This window comes from Triturus cristatus, chromosome 10 (genome assembly GCF_964204655.1).
Source record: "Triturus cristatus chromosome 10, aTriCri1.1, whole genome shotgun sequence".
In the NCBI taxonomy this organism is placed as follows: Eukaryota; Metazoa; Chordata; class Amphibia; order Caudata; family Salamandridae; genus Triturus; species Triturus cristatus.
The window spans coordinates 1,109,371,515-1,109,383,908 of record NC_140593.1 but is presented as its reverse complement, the minus strand read 5'-3'; the positions used below and the strand labels follow the sequence as shown (position 1 = coordinate 1,109,383,908).

The window sequence follows — 12,394 nt, the reverse complement described above, 5'->3', positions numbered from 1 at the left end:
TTGCACCACTCACAACAGCTATCCCATTAAAAAGGAATGTCTGTCAGTATTTTTGTCAGCCTTCCTTGAAAAAGATAGCATTCAATTGAGTTTCAAAGCATGATCTGTGTATAGAAAGTGCAATTTATATAATAGATTCCTTCAAATCTGTGGAAAACAATCCTTTCCTTGGCTTGAAACGTCTTCACCATTAAAGGGTGGAGGAACGGAGGAGATGACAGTCCATTTCTACAAAGAAGTGTCAGAACGTCCCGATATGCCATTTTTTATACGCCAAAAGGTGAATAGTCTGAGGTACCTGCTACTGATCCTCATGTCTGTTGCTTAGATAATTGTCGGGAAAGCCAGGAAAACATATACTTTGTTCACAATTATAGTAGACTCTCCAGTAGGAAAAACACATCAGACCTGTAACCAGGGTCATCAATGACTAGAGGTATCAGCATATTTTCAGAAACAATTAAACATGGAGCCAAAATTATCACTGCTCATTTTAGGTCCATAAGTAGAAACTATCCAATAGCCTTGCCAAGGGCATTTTCATCAAGCCAACTCTGCTTTAGCTCCCAGTCAGTTACAACCAGTGTGGCCATTCTGAGGTAGTCCTCTTCAGAACCCTGTCCTTCATTCTGTTAGTGGAAGTGTTTTTTCCATATAAGACTAAGAATGTAACTTTGTAAACTGAGCCCAACATTCAACACTAATAGAGTAGTTTTATGACACTGGCTTAATCAATCATCCTTTTAATTCTAAAGAAGTCCTCCATTTTTAATGTAATTCTCATTTCACCTGTTGCACCCAACATTGACTTTCTAGATTTCTTACAATCAATTAATTGTATTGTGTCACTCAAGGTAAACACCCTTTTTTTCGTTGTATATATTTAATCTTGATTGGACATTACTGTTTTGTCATACCAGCAGTAATGTCTACTAATAGATTTGTATTATTTTTTGTAATTCTCCTTGTCTGAACATTATTTTCAATTATGCTGTGTTCTGTATTGCAACAGTTGCTAGTATCCCGAAGAGTGTTATCCTTGCGCTCAGCCATGCTGCCAAATGGTGTGCCAGGATTAGATATGGAGATTTGGCTCATTTCTTTTTACTAGCTGTATTGGTGGAATGCTTAGGGAGGTACAAAGATAATGCTGATGATTAACTTGGAAGCAGCACACTGTACGAGTAAAGCTTCCAAACTTCAGTGTAGATCTAAATGATGTGTTGTGTTATCAGGGCTGTGTTTGAAAGGATCAAATGTGTTTTTGTTTTTGGATGGTAGAATATTTTAGAAAACTGTCCCCTTTAAACTATCGTCTAACTAATGAAAAAGCTGCAGTTTCCCATGGTTGCTGAACAAAAAGGAGAGAGCTACTGAAATAATTTCATTAGCTACATATCCGCCAACCCATGCACACAACTGATAGATTAAAAGCTGGCATGGTTCTTTATCCACGGCCCGTGAAGGTTTCATCAGGTTTTGGACATATAGCCAACATTCCTATGCCTAATAACCAGTGTGAACGTTCTGTTCTGAGCCCCCTGCATTGGCATAATGCCTGCTATGCCACACCCAGTTACAGAGAATTGGATTAGTCAAGCCTGGAATAAACCAAAGAGCCGGTGTAATGTGAAAGGGGGGGGACTTGTCATTTAGATCTTGATGGTGCAGAACTGAAGCCTTGGTGCAAATTGCCAATGCTCACTGTCTGCAAAATTGATAGTTTCTTGGTTTCAGTTAGAGGTGGGACAGAGCTGCTGATTGGCTGCTACTGGTGCCTCAGCTGGATCGGCCATCCATCAATCATTGGAGTTGGCTTGAAGGTGACATCGATCTGTGGTCCACTGCCTTTGATGCTTTGAGATGCCAGTTGCTGTGAAAATCAATAATTGTCTTCACCTGCAGGGCCATAGTGCATCAGGGCCATAGTGTTTTCTTGTTTCTGAAAAAAGAAGAAAAAAAAACAAACACCAGCTTTAAGGGAGCGGATCAGATGTTTATGAAAAACTTGAAATAATGTCAAGTGCCTAGTACAACTTTGAGTTCTGTCCAGCCTTAAGTTTTTTATGAAAATGCTGAGCCAGGTGAAGCATTTTATTCTGAAATGATGTATGGCAGAAACTTTAGATAGGGTGGATCGTTGCTGCATTTGCCCTCTGCTGCTCCGTCAATCTGGATGGTCCTGCCAGATAATATTCTTTAAAAAAAGGGAGCAATCTGATCAAGTTGTTTTTCTTAAGGAAGCTAGTAAAAAGAAAATATTTATTGTAACCTTGCCAACCTGATTCTATTAGACCACCCATAAATATAGTAAGTCATTGTTGTTCAACAGTGGAATAATGGCTTTCCAATATTGAGGCATAGTTATAGTTGAACGTGGATTATTAGGTGGTTCTTCGTACCAACCAAACTATGCAGCAATGTTAGTACATTTGTGAGGGGAGCCTGCATCACAAATTGAGATGTTTCATTTTGGAAAAGAAAGCCCAAACCCACGGGTGATAGTAAAGAGGTATAGGTGTGTGTCTTTCAAAAGACAACAACATTGAGGTTCCACACCGATAATGTGGTTCACTCTGTTTCTCACAGACACCGTCTGGCTCCCTGTGATATGTCTTCTCCGGCATCCTACTCATCACTGTTTTAGGGTACAGGCTGCTTAGGTTGCCCACATTTTCGACTCTCTCCCTACTGTCCCTCCATACAGTCCAGAAGACTAGACACTTGTGGCAGTCATAATCTGAAAGAAACACGTTAGTTAGATTCCTCACCTTAGAATATCCCCAGGCGTCAGACTGGATCCGGAAGATTTTTCGTCAGCAATACCCCTTGCGCGTCGCTAGGCGTCGTCTGCGGCTCCGCGTCCGTCGTCGGCGTCGTGCGCCGGAATGACGTCGTCGGAGTACTTAGACGCCGCCCTCGCGCGCTGACGTCAGTTCTTCTTTTTTCCGCGCCAGTAAGCGCAGATCCGGGAGAGCTACCCCTTTTAGTCTTTTTTGACTAAATCTTTTTTGATCACTTTTGATCCTTGTCTGTCGACATCTGGTGCCGGTAGGATGCCTGGGTTCAAGGCTTGCGAGGATTGCCATCGACTGATGTCGGTGACCGACCACCACCGCCGGTGCCTCTACTGTTTAGGCCCCGACCACGACGCGGAGTCGTGCTCCGATTGCCAGGCCCTGACTTCGAAGGCTCGGCGGGAGCGGTCCCGCAAGCTTCTCGAGCTTCGCCACTCGGCTCCGCGTCGTGCGCGATCCCGGTCCAGGAGGAGGTCCAAGGATCGCTCGCGGAGCCCTAGCCGACGCCACCATCGATCGTCGGGCTCCAAGTCGTCGGGTAAGTCCAAATGCTCTAAGAAGTCCAAGCGGCGACATCGCTCTTCGGACTCCCCTCGCCGGTCGCGCGACTCGGCCGAGGGTCCAAGTGGTTCCACCCCCGCGGCTCCGGCGGAGCCGCAGGCGCCGCGCCCGTCCCCATACCCTCCGGTCCCTGGGACTAACGCGACGCCGGCGGAGGTCAGTGCCTTCCTCTCGGCCATGAGGAGCCTGGCCCCGCCGTCAACGCCCGCTGGCGCGCCTTCGGGCCCCGCGGACTCGACTGGGCGACCTTGCCTGCCGGCGGCTTCGGCCCCGGCGCCGTCGACGACTCCGGTCTCGACGCCGCAGGTCCCCGCGGGGCCCATGCCTGGGCCCCCGTCGACGCCGGTTGACCTAACCACTTCTCCGCCGGCGCATGAACCACCGACGCCGTCACCGGCGCCGCCGGCGCAGACGCCTACTCCTCCGGTGCCGCTGACGCCGCCGCCTTTGGTGCCGACTCCGGACGGCGTCCAACCCCAGTTTAGCCCTATTCCGGACCCGGCGCCGCAATGGCGTCGACCGACGCCGCGTCCGGCGCCGCTTGAGAACTATCATCTCTACAGTCCGGCTCCGATCATTCCTCCTGTTTATCAGGAATCGGACGACGGGGGCGACTGGGAGGGGTTTGAGGACCCTATGGCTGTTCAGTCGCAGCTTTCACAGGACTGGGCAGATGAACTGGGGGAGGCCAGTGGTCTTGATACATCGCCAGACACTGGATTCACTTCTCCGACTGTGGCTTCGGAGGAGGGTGCAGCATTTTCTGTGGTGCTGCGCAAGGCGGCCGCAGCCCTTGGGCTCGAGCTGCCTGCCGTGGCTGTGAGGACTAACATCCTCACTGAGGTGCTTCAAACCACAGCAAGCTCCACTGAGCCTCTGCTGCCGTTCAATGAGGCCCTCACTGACGTTCTGCAGGGCACCTGGTCCAAGCCCTCCACAGTTCCTCCTGTGGATAGGAACGTTGCCAGGCGCCACCGCCCTGCTCCGGGCGACCCCAGTTTCCTGTCCCAACACCCCACCCCCGAGAGTCTGGTTATCCAGGCCTCTACCTCCCAATCCTCCTTCCCGACAGCTCCGCCGGACCGGGATTCCAAGAGGCTCGAGCAGTTTGGCAAGAAACTGTTCTCGTCCCTTAGTTTGGGCCTGCGGTCTTTAAACACCGCCTGTCTCTTGGACCGTTATTCCCATTCTCTGTGGGATACGGTGGAGGACGTGCTGCCCCTGTGTCCGGAGGAGGTCCGGACACGTCTTACCCAGGCTTTGGCCGATGGGAGGGATGCAGCGCGGCACGCCATACGATGTGGGCTTGACACCACGGACTCGCTGGGTCGGGCGATTTCCACCACGGTGGCGCTCCGCCGCCACGCCTGGATGCGGTCCACGTCATTTTCCGAGGATGTCCAGACCACCCTCATGGACATGCCCTTTGATGGCACTCGCCTGTTTGGTGAGAAGGCGGACAGTGCGCTGAACCGCTTTAAGGACTCCCGGGCTACGGCCAAGTCCTTGGGCCTCTCGGCTCCGCGGGCGCACACCTCCGCTTTTCGCCCCTTTCGTGGCCAAGGAAGGGGCGCCTCCTCACGTCCGCCCAGCCACCAGCCGCAGAACCAACCTGCGCGCGGTCGCGGACGTGGTTTCCGCCGTGGCGGATCTGGAGGACGACGTGGTCAGCCCACATCCACCCCGGCAGCATCCGCCTCAAAGCCTTCCTAGTCCGAGCTTTCAGGCCCATTCCACGCCAGTGGGCGGCAGAGTTCGCCATCACCTGCTCCACTGGCGGTCCATTACATCGGACAGGTGGGTGCTGCAAATCGTCCGAAGGGGCTACTCCCTCCCCTTCGAGACGACCCCTCCAGCCATGCCACCGCAGCACCACCGTATCTCGGGGGATCATTTGAATCTTCTCCGCGAGGAAGTTTCGGCCCTCTTGGCCAAGGGGGCCGTCGAGCGCGTTCCGAGTCCAGAAGTAGGTCGTGGTTGCTATTCCCACTACTTTCTGGTTCCCAAGAAGGGGAAAGGGGGCCTACGCCCCATCTTGGACCTCCGGTACGTCAATGCCTTCCTCCGAAAGGAAAGGTTCAAGATGTTAACCTTGGCTCAGGTTCTAGCTGCCCTAGACCCCGGAGACTGGATGGTAGCGTTGGACTTGCAGGACGCATATTTCCATATCCCCGTCCTGCCGGCCCACCGGCGTTACCTGCGGTTCACGGTGGGCCACGAGCATTTTCAGTTTACCGTGCTCCCCTTCGGCCTCACCAGTGCCCCTCGGGTGTTCACAAAAGTGATGGCGGTGGTCGCAGCTCATCTGCGCAGATCAGGGGTTCCAGTCTTCCCCTATCTCGACGACTGGTTGTTGAAGGCGGGCTCGCCCCAGGCAGTCGTCTCCCACCTCCAGACTACGGCGGATCTCCTGCATTTGCTGGGATTTTCCATCAACGTGCCGAAGTCACACCTGAGTCCCTCTCAACAGCTCCTCTTCATCGGAGCAGTTCTCGATTCGGCGCAGTTCCGGGTCTATCCACCGGAACAGGGATATACAGGCCCTGATTCCCATCTTTCGGCCTCTATCCTGGGTTTCGGTCAGGCTAGTGTTGCGGCTTCTGGGGCTGATGGCCTCCTGCATCCTACTAGTGCATCACGCCAGGCGGCGCATGCGGGCTCTGCAGTGGGACCTGAAGTTTCAGTGGGCCCAGCATCACGGCAACCTGTCCGACCATGTCTTGATCTCGGAGGGCACTGCACAACAGTTGCAGTGGTGGCTCACGGACCGCGATTTGGTCATGGGCAGGAGCCTCTCCCTTCCCCAACCGGAGCATGTCGTAGTGACGGATGCGTCCCTCCTGGGCTGGGGTGGCCATATGGGAGAGGCGGAGATCAGAGGCCTCTGGTCTCCGGCGGAGTCTCGTCTCCACATCAACCTGTTGGAGTTGAGAGCGATCCGACTTGCACTGAAAGCCTTCCTTCCCTCTGTCAGGGGCAGTGTCGTGCAGGTGTTCACGGACAACACCACCGCCATGTGGTATTGCAACAAACAGGGCGGGGTGGGGTCGTGGACCCTTTGTCAGGAGGCTCTGCGCCTCTGGACGTGGCTGGAACACCAGGGCGTGACCCTAGTGGTTCAACATCTGGCGGGCTCTCTGAACGCCAGAGCGGACGAACTCAGCCGCCGGTGCATGATGGATCACGAATGGCGTTTGAACTCCGAAGTGGCGCAAGGTCTCTTTCTGCAGTGGGGAGAGCCTTGGTTAGATCTATTCGCCACCGAAGAGAACGCGCAATGTCAGCAGTTCTGCGCGTTGGAATTTCCAAGGCGGCACTCGCTCGGCGACGCTTTTCGTCACGAGTGGAGTTGCGGTCTGTTGTACGCCTTTCCGCCTATACCACTTCTGCCCAGAGTGCTGAAGAAGATCAGGCACGACCGGGCCCAAGTCATCTTGGTGGCTCCGGATTGGGCACGAAGATACTGGTATCCCGAGCTACTCAGTATGTTGACCGATCCCCCGATACGTCTGCCCCTTCGGGAGGATCTTCTGTCGCAGCAGCAGGGGACGGTCCTCCACCCGAACCTGTCCAGCCTCCACCTCCATGCGTGGAGATTGAGCGGCGGCAGTTGATGCCATTTGACTTGCCTCCTGAAGTCTGTGATATCATTCTGGCAGCCAGGCGTCCCTCCACAAAGACGGTATACGCCTGCCGGTGGAACAAATTTGTGGCATGGTGCACAGCAAAGGCTGTGGATCTCCTTTCCGCCCCTCTTTCTGAGGTTCTTCTCTTTCTTCTTTCTCTGGCCCGGCAGGGCTCTGCCCTGGGCACCCTGAAAGGTTATCTTGCTGCCATCTCCGCCTTCTTGCGGCTTCCTGATCAGCCTTCTCTTTTCAAGTCCCCTGTGGTTACACGCTTTCTGAAAGGCATTACTCACACGTTCCCTCCTGTCCCTTTTGTAATGCCTCAGTGGCACTTGAATCTGGTCTTGACATTCCTGATGTGCGCTCCCTTCGAGCCTCTTCACAATTGTCCTCTTCGTCTTCTGACTCTTAAGACTGCTTTTCTGGTAGCCATCACCTCGGCTAGACGGGTGAGTGAGCTCCAGGCTTTATCTTCAAAGCCTCCTTTTCTGTCTGTTCATCCGGACAAGGTTGTCCTTCGGCCTCGTCCCTCCTTTCTTCCGAAAGTGGTGACTCCATTTCATCTTGGGCAGTCTGTCACCTTGCCCACCTTCTTTCCGCCTCCGCATCCTTCCAAAGAGGAAGAGAGGCTCCACCGTCTGGACCCAAAACGTGCGCTCTCCTTTTATTTGGACCGCACCAAACAGTTCCGGGTGGACGACCAGCTTTTTGTTGGGTACGTGGGCGCTAAGAAGGGGAAAGCTGTGCACAAACGGACCATCTCTCGGTGGGTCGTTTTGTGTATCAAAATTTGCTATTCTTTGGCAAAAAAGGACCCTCCTGTTGGGCTGCGCGCCCATTCTACTCGGGCCACAGCGGCTACTACTGCTTTGGGACGGGGAGTCCCTTTGCATTACATCTGTCAGGCGGCGACGTGGGCTTCGTTACACACGTTTGCCAGGCATTATTGCCTTGACAGCCAAGTCCGGAGGGATGGCTTCTTTGGCCGTTCTGTCCTCCCGGACTTTCTGGTGTGATCTTGGTTCGCAGACCCACCACCGGGGATGGTATTGCTTGGGTATCTATTCTAAGGTGAGGAATCTAACTAACGTGTTTCTTTCAGATGAACAAGTTACTTACCTTCGGTAACGATGTATCTGTAAGAAACATTAGTTAGTTAGATTCCTCACCGACCCACCCATCCTCCCCGTTCTGCGAACTGACATCTAGGGTTAAGGTTGTCCTTTTCAGGCCCCATGATTTTATTTTTGGCACCAGTGTCGGTCTTTGCATGGCTCTGCGTTCCTGGCGCGGAAAGCTATGTACAAGAACTGACGTCAGCGCGCGAGGGCGGCGTCTAAGTACTCCGACGACGTCATTCCGGCGCACGACGCCGACGACGGACGCGGAGCCGCAGACGACGCCTAGCGACGCGCAAGGGGTATTGCTGACGAAAAATCTTCCGGATCCAGTCTGACGCCTGGGGATATTCTAAGGTGAGGAATCTAACTAACTAATGTTTCTTACAGATACATCGTTACCGAAGGTAAGTAACTTGTTCTTTTCTCCTTTACCAGTTCTGCTCTGCAATTCCTCAATACTTCTTGCATTCTCTGATGCTTATCTGAGATATTGTGGGATTCATTGGCACGTCTGCTGCCCTCCCTTTCCGGATGAGACGTGGAATTAACTTGTCCGGTTAATACGAGATGGGAAATAAGCAACTAAATTAATCATTGAATGTGATATGGGTACCACAGACTCCGTAGGTCGGGCTGTGGCTCCTTCAGTGGCACTATGTCGACATCCCTGGAAGCGCACATCGGGGTTTTTGGAGGCTGTTCAAGCCATCTTGATTGACATGCTCTTTGATTGCGACCGTCTATTTGGTGCCCATGCTGACTCTGCATTATGGTGGTTTCAGGACATTCAGGCGGGGCTGCCTCTTAATTATTTTTACTCTGTACTTCCGCCTTCCCAGCAGACTTGTTTTCCTAGCTCTACATGGACTTAGTTAGTCGGAGGGAGCTTTTCTTTCTTTCCATTGAGCAGTTTGCAGACTTCTGGCTTTCCGTTTCATTTTAACCATTCCACTTTCGGGTGGCACCAAGAGAGGTATTCCTGCCTTTGTAAGATGTTATGTTTTTTCTTCGGAACCATCAAAGACAGATTGTAGTTCCCGCTTTCCGAGCAATTTTTTTTAATTTTTTTTGTGGCGCTGAGTGGGTTTCAATCCCGGATGGTGTAGGGTTTTTCCTTATTTCCAGGCTTCATGCAAGTAATTATTATGCTAAAGCGCTTGCTTTGTGCGTATGCAACATTGCCTTGTTTGCTTTTCCTCATGGAACATCTTCTGTATACCTCATAGGCCTTCCTGGGTATATTTAGCGTAATTTTGTTTCCCTTATAGGGGATTTTATATTGTAACACTGGAACGATTGTGCATGCGACTTTGCACCTTGCACCTAACGCTCTCTTGTGGTGTATCTCTCTTCAAAGCTCCCTTCGTTCCATTGAGTTTTCCTTTCCCTTTATTATGCCGTTAGTCAGTCATCAGTGATCAGTCATCAGTTAGATGTCATCAGTGATGTCTCTGACCATATCATGAGTGATGTAATTTGTGAGGTCATAAGCAGTGCATTGTGGGGGTGTGAGTTATAGTTAGCTCAGCTAACTATAACTGCTGGATTTCACTGGTTTTGTATGAGTGAAACCTTAGCCTAACCTTACCATCACTGTAATCGTTGTTTTTTTCAGTGAATTTCTAATTTTAAAAAAATTCAATTTCCTAACTATAACGCACCTGTAACCTTTGTGTTTTTTCCCAGTGAAGTTCAAAGGCTTTTTTAAATGCTATTTCCTAACTATAACGTCCCTGTTTAAATTTCTATGGTGTTTAGAAATGGAGTTTTGAGAGTGGTGGAGAAAAGGGGCTGGGCCTCAGACCGTCTATCAGGAATCCCACTGTGTAGGACTTACAGGAGATCCAATGTAAATAATCACCCCTTGGCAACCTGAAATAAAGTTGAAGAACTGATAATTAAACAAACCTGAAGAACATGTGGCACCTTCTTTAGGAAAAGAGCCACAACATGGACTTTGTACCTGTGGAATTTCACATGTTCAACAGGAAAATGAAGAGAATTTTTATTGATGTATATGTATAATCTCAATACGTTGATGTCTATAGAAGAATAAGGCAAGTCTAGATTAAAAAAGAGACCCAAACGAAGGAAACAGAGGGAAAAAGATGTCTCTTAAAGTGGTCTATTGAAGAAAGTCACCACTGCCAAAAGCCCAACTCAAATTGTGGGCTTTCCATTTATTTTGTATATTGTTGTCTTTTTGATTTTTTCCCCTGTCTTTGCACTCTGTCCCTTTTTTTAACACTGTGTTTACATTGATCTATAGGTGATTATTTGTACATGTTAGGAGGTAATTCAAACCCCATTAATTTAATATCAGATGTATGTATCAATCTAGGTAAAGTATACATTTTCTTTTTCACATGTTCTTCAGGTTTGTTTAATTATCAGGTATTCAAATCTATTTCAGGTTGCCAAGGGGGGGAATATTTACATTGGTGGTTTGTTCTCCTTGCCCCTGGAACCATTATAATTATCAGGGGGGTGGGGGGGTTGGGTTCACCTGGACATACAGAAGATACCAATAGAGTTTCTAGGCCCCCAAGAAGTCCACTTTAGTTCTCAGGCCCTCGGAAGGCAAGGGGATATATATATAAATATATATATATATAACTTTATAGATTTCAGCCCCAGGCCCCGGCCTTTAATTTATTTTTATATATATATATATATATATATATATATATATATATATATATATATAACTGAAAGGAAGGGGCCCTCCTTATGGGCCTAACCCCTTTTAAAATATATAGGAGGGAGTTTTTGGTGATGTTGTTCATGTCAGCCAGTGACGTGATACAGAGGCCCCCACACTTCAAGTTGGCCCCAACACTACTGGCTGCTGCTTCGGCGGTCTTTGGACTCTTTTCAAGGTATTGATAAGCTGGGGCTCGCCTCATCGCCACGGAAGGAGTATGGCGGTTGTGAGGTGATTTCGCCTCACACTGGATGGGATGCATGGCCATACCTGCCCCCGCCGGATGGATTCCTAGGCACAGAGGTTGGTGTGGTCCAGGGACCCAGGGGAGCGCTCGACAAACACCGCAGCAGGACTGTGATTTCGGAACTCCCACTGTTTGTCCAGCACGCAGCACGATCATTTTAGCATCAAGATACCCCCCTGCATCACTTACCTGAATAGCCAACAGCATTCTGGGACTGGTAGTTCACTCGTCACCTGTGAGCTACTATCCGTGAGCAGATTCACCTGGTTGGGGGTGGAGCCAAAGCTGTCCAATCAGAACGGAGCTGGGCATATTCAAATTGGGACTACGAAACCTCCTGAAACTTTGCTTGGGCACTGAGGAAGGCCGTCAGGCCGAAATGCATTTGCCGCAATAAAGTGTTTCCGTGGATTTTCCCTGGCTGGCTTCTGCTCTTTTCGTGAGGAGGGAGTTTTTGGTGATGTTGTTCACGTCAGCTAGTGACGTGATACAGAGGCCCCCACACTTCAAGTTGGCCCCAACTCTACTGGCTGCTGCTTCGGCGGTCTTTGGACTCTTTTCAAGGTATTGATAAGCTGGGGCTCGCCTCATCGCCATGGAAGGAGTATGGCGGTTGTGAGGTGATTTCGCCTCACAGTGGATGGGATGCATGGCCATACCTGCCCCCGCCGGATGGATTCCTAGGCACAGAGGTTGGTGTGGTCCAGGGACCCAGGGGAGCCCTCGACAAACATCGCAGCAGGACTGTGATTTCGGAACTCCCACTGTTTGTCCAGCACGCAGCACGACCATTTTAGCATCAAGATACCCCCCTGCATCACTTACCTGAATAGCCAACAGCATTCTGGGACTGGTAGTTCACTCGTCACCTGTGAGCTACTATCCGTGAGCAGATTCACCTGGTTGGAGGTGGAGCCAATGCTGTCCAATCAGAACGGAGCTGGGCATATTCAAATTGGGACTACGAAACCTCCTGAAACTTTGCTTGGGCACTGAGGAAGGCCGTCAGGCCAAAATGCATTTGCCGCAATAAAGTGTTTCCGTGGACTTTCCCTGGCTGGCTTCTGCTCTTTTCGTGAGGAGGGAGTTTTTGGTGATATATATATATATATATATATCACTGAAAAAACCATAGGTTTCACACATGTTATAGTTAGCTGGACATTTTACTGATAAAAAACCAATGAAATTCCCCCGTTATAGTTAGTGCAGGCAACTATAACTCACGCGGCCGCAATCCTCTGCTGATGCTAATACTGTATTTAGACACTTATTTGCCCATGTCTTCTTCCATTAAATTTTAGCTATACATATATTACAAATATTTTTTTTTCATA

At 50.2% G+C, this 12,394-nt stretch overlaps 1 protein-coding gene across 3 annotated transcripts in view; it reads left to right on the top strand.

Annotated features, from left to right (window-relative positions):
• The window catches only part of TRRAP (transformation/transcription domain associated protein), a 1,075,110-nt gene that overhangs the window by 780,393 nt on the left and 282,323 nt on the right, over nucleotides 1-12,394 (top strand). The window lies entirely within an intron of this gene.